This window comes from Sitophilus oryzae, unplaced genomic scaffold (genome assembly GCF_002938485.1).
Source record: "Sitophilus oryzae breed Bouriz unplaced genomic scaffold, Soryzae_2.0 scaffold_377_pilon_pilon, whole genome shotgun sequence".
Classification (NCBI taxonomy): domain Eukaryota; kingdom Metazoa; phylum Arthropoda; class Insecta; order Coleoptera; family Curculionidae; genus Sitophilus; species Sitophilus oryzae.
In genome coordinates this window covers 348,765-358,629 of record NW_022146948.1, presented here as the reverse complement: position 1 = coordinate 358,629, position 9,865 = coordinate 348,765, and positions in this window count along the sequence as shown.

Genomic DNA, 9,865 nt, shown 5'->3' with positions numbered 1-9,865 from the left:
CGCGAAAAACGCATAGTTTTCGAGATATTCACCAAATACCGATTTTGGGCGCCATCTTGGCAAAATGGCGGCGCCGGCGGCAAGTCTGCAAATGTGCATTTTATGGATTTTACTTAGGGACCCCAAAACCTATAAGCCTGCAAAGTTTTAAAACTTCCGGACTTTTTTCCAAGCAAAAATCCCCAATTACTGTACTAATAATAAAATCTTTAGCAATCCAAGTTTGGAAATTTGAACAATATGGCTCATAAAATATGACTCATAAAACGCTCTAATGCAGCTATTCTTAGTGGAGCTTGACTGCATCCAACTAATTTACTGGTGAATGCTTGGCTCTAGTATATAAGCTCAGTTTCTGACCGAAACGATTTTTTTTAAAGTTTATCAAGAAAAAACTGACCGAAACCATTGTCGAATAGATGGTTCAGGATCGCGAAAACCGCGATACTGAGTTACTAAAAAAAGTTCTATATATATTGATAAGCGAAATTGCAAAATAACCCATTTTTTTTCAAAAAATAGAACACTGTACACACATATTATGTTCTGTGTTTGAAGACACATTCTTGCATTTAGTTGTCTGAATTAAAAAGTTTATACTATATTTCTGCCTACCATTTTAATCAAAGATTTTAAGTATATGTTACGGTTAAGGTCCGATATTCGGTTAATATCGACATTACCCAGTTAATCTCGAGAATATCACACAACATTAAAAAAACCAAACCCAAACATTAATCTGGTAATGTCGAGATTAACCGGACATCGGACTATCGGACTAACCGTAACATATATACCTTGCACAAAAAAAATGATTAACGTTTATTAGATATAAATTATTTTTTATGGGTATATACTTAGTAGTAAACTGCCTTAGGTATTAAAGGGACATGTGTTACACGCAATGATTTGATCTGAAATCACAGTTAGTTTTTGACAACTCTAAGGAAATTTGTTCACTTGTTTGTGTTTTTTTTTGTTCTACCTGGTACTAAATAAGAATTTGATTACGTGCTCATTCAGTAACAGTAACTTTTGAAATTGTTTCCGTGTTTCAGAAAGTACTACAGCTACTTGCCTTATGCAACAATATCGTAGTTTTCAACACTAATCGCACCTTTTATTGTTATATTTTTCTTTTCCATCGCTTTTAATCCGCTTCAAGCCGTTGACGTGAATTAGATCCGTGTAGTTTTCTTAACTGTTAAATTGGAATTTACACTTTTTAAGGGACAGTCCTCTAGAAATGATATTTTTAGCCGACCATACCAACAGGTATGGTAGGCTATTAAGATCGGCAAAAAAAAAGTTTTTTTAATTTCACTCAAAATGAGTTACTTGGGTCATAAATAACCTAAATACAAAATATTTTCTCATGGTATCTGTCTGTCTGTCTGTCCGTCTGTCCGTCTGTCCGTCTGTCCGTCTGTCCGTCTGTCCGTCTGTCCGTCTGTCCGTCTGTCCGTCTGTCCGTCTGTCCGTCTGTCCGTCTGTCTGTAACACGATAACTCTAAAACCGCTAAACCGATTTTAACCAAATTTGGCACAAAAATATTGTGGCACCCGAGAATCTGTCCATTTGTTTTTGGTGGGGGTGGGGGGTTGGTAAGGAGGTATGGGAGCGGGTTAAAAATTTCAAAAAAATCGTAACTCCAAAATTACAGTAGCTAGCGCAACGCGGTTTTCAATTTAAGATTGGGAATAATATTTGCAACAAAATTTGTAATAACATCAAAATCAGTCAAAGTCGCAGTTTTTCAGATATTCCGTGTTTCCGTAGTCCGTTTTTGAGAAAATCCGTGTGGAGAACTCCAAACTCCCATCGGACGCGACCCCAGGTGGCGGATAGGGGAAATAACCGCGGACCAAAATTGGAAAAATTCCTTTACTTTGATACTAAAAGAACTGCCTACCAACTTTTTATTAACATATTTTAGTATGGGCGGCTATACGTGTCTCCCGGCGCCAATTTTTTTCTCTTGAACTTATCTAGGGTATAGAATTTTATACGAAGATAGAATTTGTTAAATAGCAGGCGAGATTTACTTGAATTAAAATTACAAATAAATCAACAACAGTCCGTATATATAGTAGATAATACAGATCATCTCTTTTTCAAGTAAATTCTGTCATATTAGGTGGCTGAAATAAACATTTTGAGGTTTCCAATTTCTTATCTGTAAGGATTTGTTGGATTTCTGTAGATGATAAATATATTAGCTGAGTATACCGGGTGTTTTTCAAAAATGGCTCACCTCTATAACTCTTATATCTTTTCAGATAATAAAATAAATTTTGGTATGTTAGTATATGATATAAAACACGATTGATTGACGTATTCAATTATTTTCGGTCGCTTGCTGTTTCACCGGAAATTACTACAACTTTTGATTTTTAAAATACGTATTTTTTACTTTATATGATAGAAAATTTCATTCTGAATAGAATGATATATCATATGTCAACTTTTGATATTTTCAAGTAAACAATTTTAATCATTCAGCATTTTAAACTAAATATTCCGAACCAATGGTCACTTACCTCGGCATCTTTCAAGCAGAACTCTAAGCTGTCGAAACATTGGTACAACTTATCTTAGATACTTAGCAACTATCGGAAACAAGAAATAGTCATCTTATCGGATAGCCAAGTAGCATTAAAAACGATCAACTCAGTAACCATCAGGATAAAACACTGCCTAGAAAAGCTGAACAAATTAGGTAAAGATAATACTCCTCCTATTCTGGACACCAGCCAACCAAGGGATAGAAGGCAACGAAAAAGCAAACGATCAAGAAAAGGAGCGAACACTCCAATAACTCGACCAGAACCATTGTGCTTTCCAAGTGAAAACCAACCTAAAGCGGAACTCGAGAACCTGAAAGACTTCTTCCATAACCTGGAATGGGAATCCTAACAACGGTCTTAAGGCACTCGAAGAAATTTCTCAGAACTTACGACCGAGGAAAATCACAGATTTTTCTTGATGTAAGTAAGAACAATCTTCGAACTGTCACGTGGTTTTTAACAGGACTCTTCTACGAACACCTCAGTAGATTGAAGCTAGGAAACAACGGCAAATGCAGATCCTGTAAAACCGTCTCAGGCACTGGCTTTTGTCAAAGCCCTGAGGCTATATGATGAGTTATATCTCAAGAAAGGGGAACACAATAGATCTGTAAGGTAGCGTTCATTAACCCCCCTCTTATACAATCTACATTCTACAACCTTTAAACGTATAGGTATTAATTTTGGTGTAAAAAATTGTGTGTAAAAACACCACATATCAAGAGAAATAGTTTACCCAATGACATCTGATTTATTAAAATGTAATAATAATACTAATAAATAATCGTCTTTATTTAATTATAACAAAATAAAAATTATGATCTAAGAGCAAAGTTTAGCTAAAAGCTATTCTACACCAATACAATGCATATACACTCTGATGCAAAAAAACGCAACGGAGAAATTTTTGTTCAAATTTAAAGTGTTATATTTTTGTTATTTTTAGCCCTATTTTCATGATTTTTTAGCAAGCTGTATACAATTATATCAACTTTAATTCGTAAACTCAGTTTTTTATAAACTTTGGTATTTGGCATATTATACAGGGTTAATCGAGGGGTTGTTTTTTACCTTAACTTTAAAACACCCAGTGAAATAATTTTGTGTGTAAATTTTCCTAAAATATAATTTTACGGTTTGAACCATGTCTCCTGAGCATTTTGCTTTTTTGGATCATGTCAATACGTGCCTTTATGCAAATTTTTAAGAGCGAAATGAATTTGCCACAAACAATTTGCAATTTTTTCAATTATCATTTCTTTTTGAAGTTATTTTTCAATATGACAAGGCGGCTTTGGTGATTATTGTGAACTATATACTACTATGAACTGCCCATCATGTTCGACGTTTGGGAAATACTTGGCTGGAGGGTTAGAGGTCGCGAAACGGTATCAGCTTCATTAAATGAGCTTCGCTTGGCCCATAAAGAAAAATGGGGAAACAGAACGCAATATGATATATGCAGCCTCAATGACAGTATGAACGGACCTATAAGGCAGTTATAGCAGCCAAGGGAGGCAATACAAAGTATTAGGGTATTTTTTACATTCAAACAAAAGAATGTTATATTCATACAAAAATCATAAAAATAAGGCTAAAAATAACAAAAATATAACACTTTAAATTTGACCAAAAATTTCTCCGTTGCGTTTTTTTTTCCATCTGAGTGTAGAAGTATTAACCAAATTATCTCTGGTGGTTGCAACAAGTGAAGCTTGAAAAAATAATATTATAGGTATCTGTATTTTTTCTATTAATTAAAAAATCAATTATATGCAAGTGTTTGATTTATTTCAATTTGCAATTACAAAGAGTACTGGGTCGTAAAAAATCACATTTTAATAAAAAAAAATCACCGCGTATTTGTAGTAAATTACTATTCCCGATACGTATCAATCAGCTTCATAATTTTATGTATATTTGTTATATAACTGAATGTATAAAGTGTTTTCCTTTACAGGCGCGGTTTTCTGATAAATGTAAAGTTTCTGCTTAAATATTATCTAATGTAGAAAAAGTAAATATGTATTTTGAGGTGTACCAAATTCTACGTTTATCCATCAATTATGCAATATAACAATTATGTTATTTACTTGTTTTAACATTTTTTAATAGATTAATCAGATTTTAATCTAAACGAAATTGCTTATAATTAAAATATATAAAATATTTTACTGCAGGGCTCCATTAATAACTTAACAATAATTATAGTATCAGTTATTAATAAAATATGTCATAGACGAGGCCCGTACTGCTGTGCAAGATAGAACAACATGGAGAGATAGAGTCACTTCATAGAGTAATAGGAAGAAGGGGGAGGATCAATAAAATAAGAGTAATAATAATAAAAATAATCTACTATGTGTTAAAGCGTGACCAAAATACTCAAAACGGAATTATACCCTGGTGCAAAAGTCACGGCAATTAATTCTTGGGCAATACCAACCGGAGCGAAACAAACCTGGGAAGCATTGACAGAAAAGTAAGAGTGCTTCTAACAAAATTCAGGTCCCACCACCCACAAGATTTGACTGCCACATTATACCTTTCGCGGGCAAATGGAGGACGAGGTTTACAAGATCTAGTCTTACAACAACATCAACAGACCAATAATCTCAGAGACTTTCTCTCTCTACTTTCTCCGTATCGATCAGCCATTGCATCAAGCGCTAATACAGGTCGACGACGGATATTCACAGCTTAAATTTGCAGAAAAGAATCACCTACCAATCCCAGTTACAACCAGCCAATTCGAAGAAGAATGGAAAGCGAAACCATTACATGGACGGTATGCAGCCAACCTCAACGGAGGGGAGGTCCATAAGTAGCTTTCAACGTCTCATCTTTCTGACGGCCAGTTAATGTTTGAAAGTGAAGGATTCATAAACAAGGACAGGTAATACCTACGAGAAGCCGGAGAAAACTCATCCTAAAAGAGGACTTACCGTCTAATAAGTGTCGATTATGCCAGACCACTACTGAAACCACTCAACACCTAACTGCTGGTTGCGAATATCTTGTCCCGGGGGACTACCTAAAGAAACACAGCCAAGTTGCGGGCGTAATCCATCAGAAACTCTGTGTACAAACGGCGGCGGCGCTCCTAACTGCAAAAGTCCCATACTACAAATACCAGCCTCAGACGGTACTTGAAAACGGTACTCTTCTACTCAGAGGAAGATCCTGTTGGAAGTAGCTATAACAACGGATAGGACAGTGAGTCACAATCGACCAGACATCTTAGTATTTGATAAGAAGCAACAAAAGGCTTAAGTAATAGATATACAAATTCCAGCAGACGAAAACTTAGGAAAGTCAAAAATGGAGAAAATCCTGAAATACCAAGAACTGGCAGATGAGATAAATAAAGAGAATGTATCAATTGGAAAAGGTGGAAATATATTACTTACCTCACAATCTTAGCAATTTCACAAAAAGCTGTCATCCTGGCAATCTGTCACACCATGAGACGTATACTGGCAACAAATGGTCGCGTTTGTCTGTAAAGACCCCGCGAACTTTGGCCGTATCCAGTAAAAGTGCGATGAAAAAAAATCTATGTTATAATCTACTATGCCATCAAAAACATAGAATGTAAAAAAGTCTCGCAGCCCTCGCAACCTGACACTACAAAATGTTGTGAAATCTTATGTAAATCCAAGTCAATTTATTTAATTCAGTTTATATTGAAACACCTATTCAACAATTTTGTTATAAATTGTTAGAAACAATATTAGGCATCTGTATTTCTGCAATAATCGTATTGATTATTATAGAAATAAAGTTGTCTAATATTGATACTAACAAGTTATAACAAAATTGTTGAATAGGTGCTTCACTAGAAACTGAATGAAATGAACTGACTTGGTTTTACATAAGATCTTACAACTTTTTGTAGCGAAGAATCGGGTTACGAGACTTGAGACTTGGCATTTTTTACATTCTATATTTTTGATAGGATCTCATTTCATTTTGTAAAACTTCCTCCTATTTTTTTCTCGGGTAATATATCTTTCAAAATAATATTGAAGAAGGTTAACTAGTGATAATTCATAAACTCAATCAAATCGATTAATTTATAGTTTTCAACTTTATGTCGACTGGATAGTCAGTTGCCGGTAGCGGCCTAACATTGTGTGTTGCACACTGCCGAAATTAAAGAAATTTGACAATTACAGTTGGGGGTTGGAACCTTTGGTGTTACACAGCAAAATAAAACACTAAATCACCACAATACACCAAAACACTTTTACTTTTACACTGGACGCGCGTTTCGCTAACCATGTTAGCAACATCAGCAGATGATTAAAACTAAACTACAATCTACAATTTGAGCGTTTATATACTCGCTCAGTAAGCACCGAGTGGGCGTGGCAAGATCTAGCATCTAGCCCACCGACCGTAACAGATTTCCGCCACTAGAGTAGTAGGAACAAAGAACTTGAAGGAATTGGACCGTTGTCTCTGTTCATATTAGCTTTACATTTATTAATTCCAATGCTTTCATATGCATCTAATTGCATGTAATTTGAGATTTGTTTAATTAATTTTAAATTATTAAGATCTATACAATGTTCTTTATCAACAATATGTTCAGCAAAGCAAGATTTATCCGGTCTACCATATCTTATCTGAGCCAAATGTTCTTTAAATCTAGTTAATATTAATGTTCTAGTTTGCCCAACATATTTCTGATTACAATCTTTACAAGAAATTCCATAAATACCCGACCTTTCCAGTGGAGGTGATTTATCCTTTAGATTACCTAATAATTGTTGTAATGTATTATTAGCACTATACACAAGTTTATAATTGACATTCTTAAAAATTCCTTTTAGACCACGGGATAACTCTCTATCAAACGGTATTGAAAAATATTTTGACGTATCTTTCTCCACTTGAAAAGTCGAATTTTCAGAAATCATTAACCTATACCTACGTTTTCTAATTATTTTATCAACTAGTGAAGGAGAATATCCATTACACTCAGCTACTTTTCTAATGTAATCTCTTTCTATTTCATATATTTCGTTGGTAAGTGGAATCAAATTGACAATTCAGTGGAAGTGGAATTTGACAAGCAATAATTTGTGAGGTATGTGATATAATACTAGATATATTGGCAAACTAGCCAGCTATAGTCCTCAAAAAGTATCCACAACTAAGTTACAGGGAGCAGGGCGTTCAAAAATGCATCTAATGGCTTGGAGAAAAGGCACCCAGATGCTTATATGATTTATATGTTTACATAACAATAATATAGCCTGATGCAAACTACACTATTTAACAGAACATTACCAATTTGTATTATTTTTATGAAAATTAAATCTCAAAAGGAAGATAAGAAATGATCCAAAACTGGTGGCTCGAAGCTGTTTTATCAGTCACACCAACGAGTAGTCGTATTGTGATTTTGAAATTAGCCTTTTAAATTAACCTCTGACCTCGAGGTTAATATATTTCAAAACAACAAAAATAGTGTCAGAAAAGATATTTCAAAATAAATGTTACCATAAATATGTTAAATAACCATTTTATTGGTATTTTACAATAGATAAAACAATTATTGTGTAGTTTATATTGAGACGGACTGTTTTGTTGTCAAAATGGTGACTGTTTACTGAAGGATTTCTTCGGAAAACGTAAATAATAATAAATACCTACCATTTATTGCATCAGAAACTTATTAAAACGCATACAAGAAATAAATTATCAAAAATGTAAAGAATAAAAATATATCAAAAACAATTGCAGTTAAATTTCACTCTCTAATATTTCAGAGATTTTGAAAATTTGCTGCTTTACAGTTATATCAAGATAATAAAAATTAAAAATGTATGCGTGGGTAATATACGAGTGGAATTGTGAATACCTCTCTTTTAGACAAATCAATATTTTGAATACAATGTGTTACTCGATATTTATGAAACATATTAAGTAAAGATATTTAAAAGTACAAATATGCGTAAAAACTATATACATACATAAGGCAAATATTATTTTAAAAATATACAGAGTTTTGCAACAGTGCGTCGGGCCATCTCTAGCTCCTATAAAAAAGAAATTTCTACAGGGTGACTCAAAAAAGTGTACATGAGTAGATCGGGATGCTTTTTTAAATGGAATACCCTGTATATTATTGCATTTTTGCTTTCTTTATTAATCACTTTACATATTCCTTAGATATCTCAAATTATACAGGATGTTCAAAATTCCATGCCAAAATTTCTAAAATATTAAATAATTTTTATTCGATTTTTTTTAATGGACCACCCGGTATATTATTTCTTAGTTAGATGAAAAATAAAAAAATAAATATCGTATTAAAAAACTACAATATGATCGAAAAAAAAAACGGCGTCAGCGATGGCCATGAAATGAAGATCTCTGTCATTTTATATATAAAATTATATGGGGAATGTCATCGATCGCCACTTCCAAACCAACTAGACGCCGTTTTTTTCGATTGTACTGTAGCTATGTCTAAAAAGCAATTGCATATTGCTTGCACTTATTTACTTGTATTAATATATTAAAGTAACTGTGTAAAAAAATTAATATTGTTGTTTGAACACTATCTATAAAACTAATAATATATTTATGCTATGAAAAATTTGAAGAACATGATACTAAAGCATGTTTTTGTATTAATATTTCAAACAAATATACATACGTCAGATATTAGTCTGTTGTAAAATTAGACCGTTAGTTCCCTATTTAGATTTTCAATTATTGCTATTAAAACAATAATTATTCTTTGACTGTCATTTTTATCTGGCATTTTTGTTATTAACGACATGTTTGATTAAATTTAAGCGGGTTCTGACGAGTACTGTCTGCCATGCCATAATTAAACGGACATGCCACTGATTCCACTTTAATACCAGTTTGGTGCAAAGTATACAGAATATTTAATCAGGGGCGTAGATAGGTGTATGCTATGGGGGTGGTACTATGATTAAGTCGCAAAAAAAATCACCGTCGGAATTTTTTTGTCGAATTAAAACGACGGCGATTTTTTTGTCTTCAAAAAGATATAAAAACATAACACAAAAATTAAAATATAGATTTGTAAATAACATAAACAAAAATGAAACAACGACGTTTATTAGTTAATTTTCTATAAACTATAAAAAAACTCTAAACTATCAAAAAAAACTATAAAAACTATAAACTATAAATAAAACTACAAAACAAAATCAAGTTTTCTACTACGCTGTTTCGAAAACCTATCAATAACAGCATCAACATTTATTTCAATATCTTTATGGATATTGATTAGAGTTAACCCCACTAA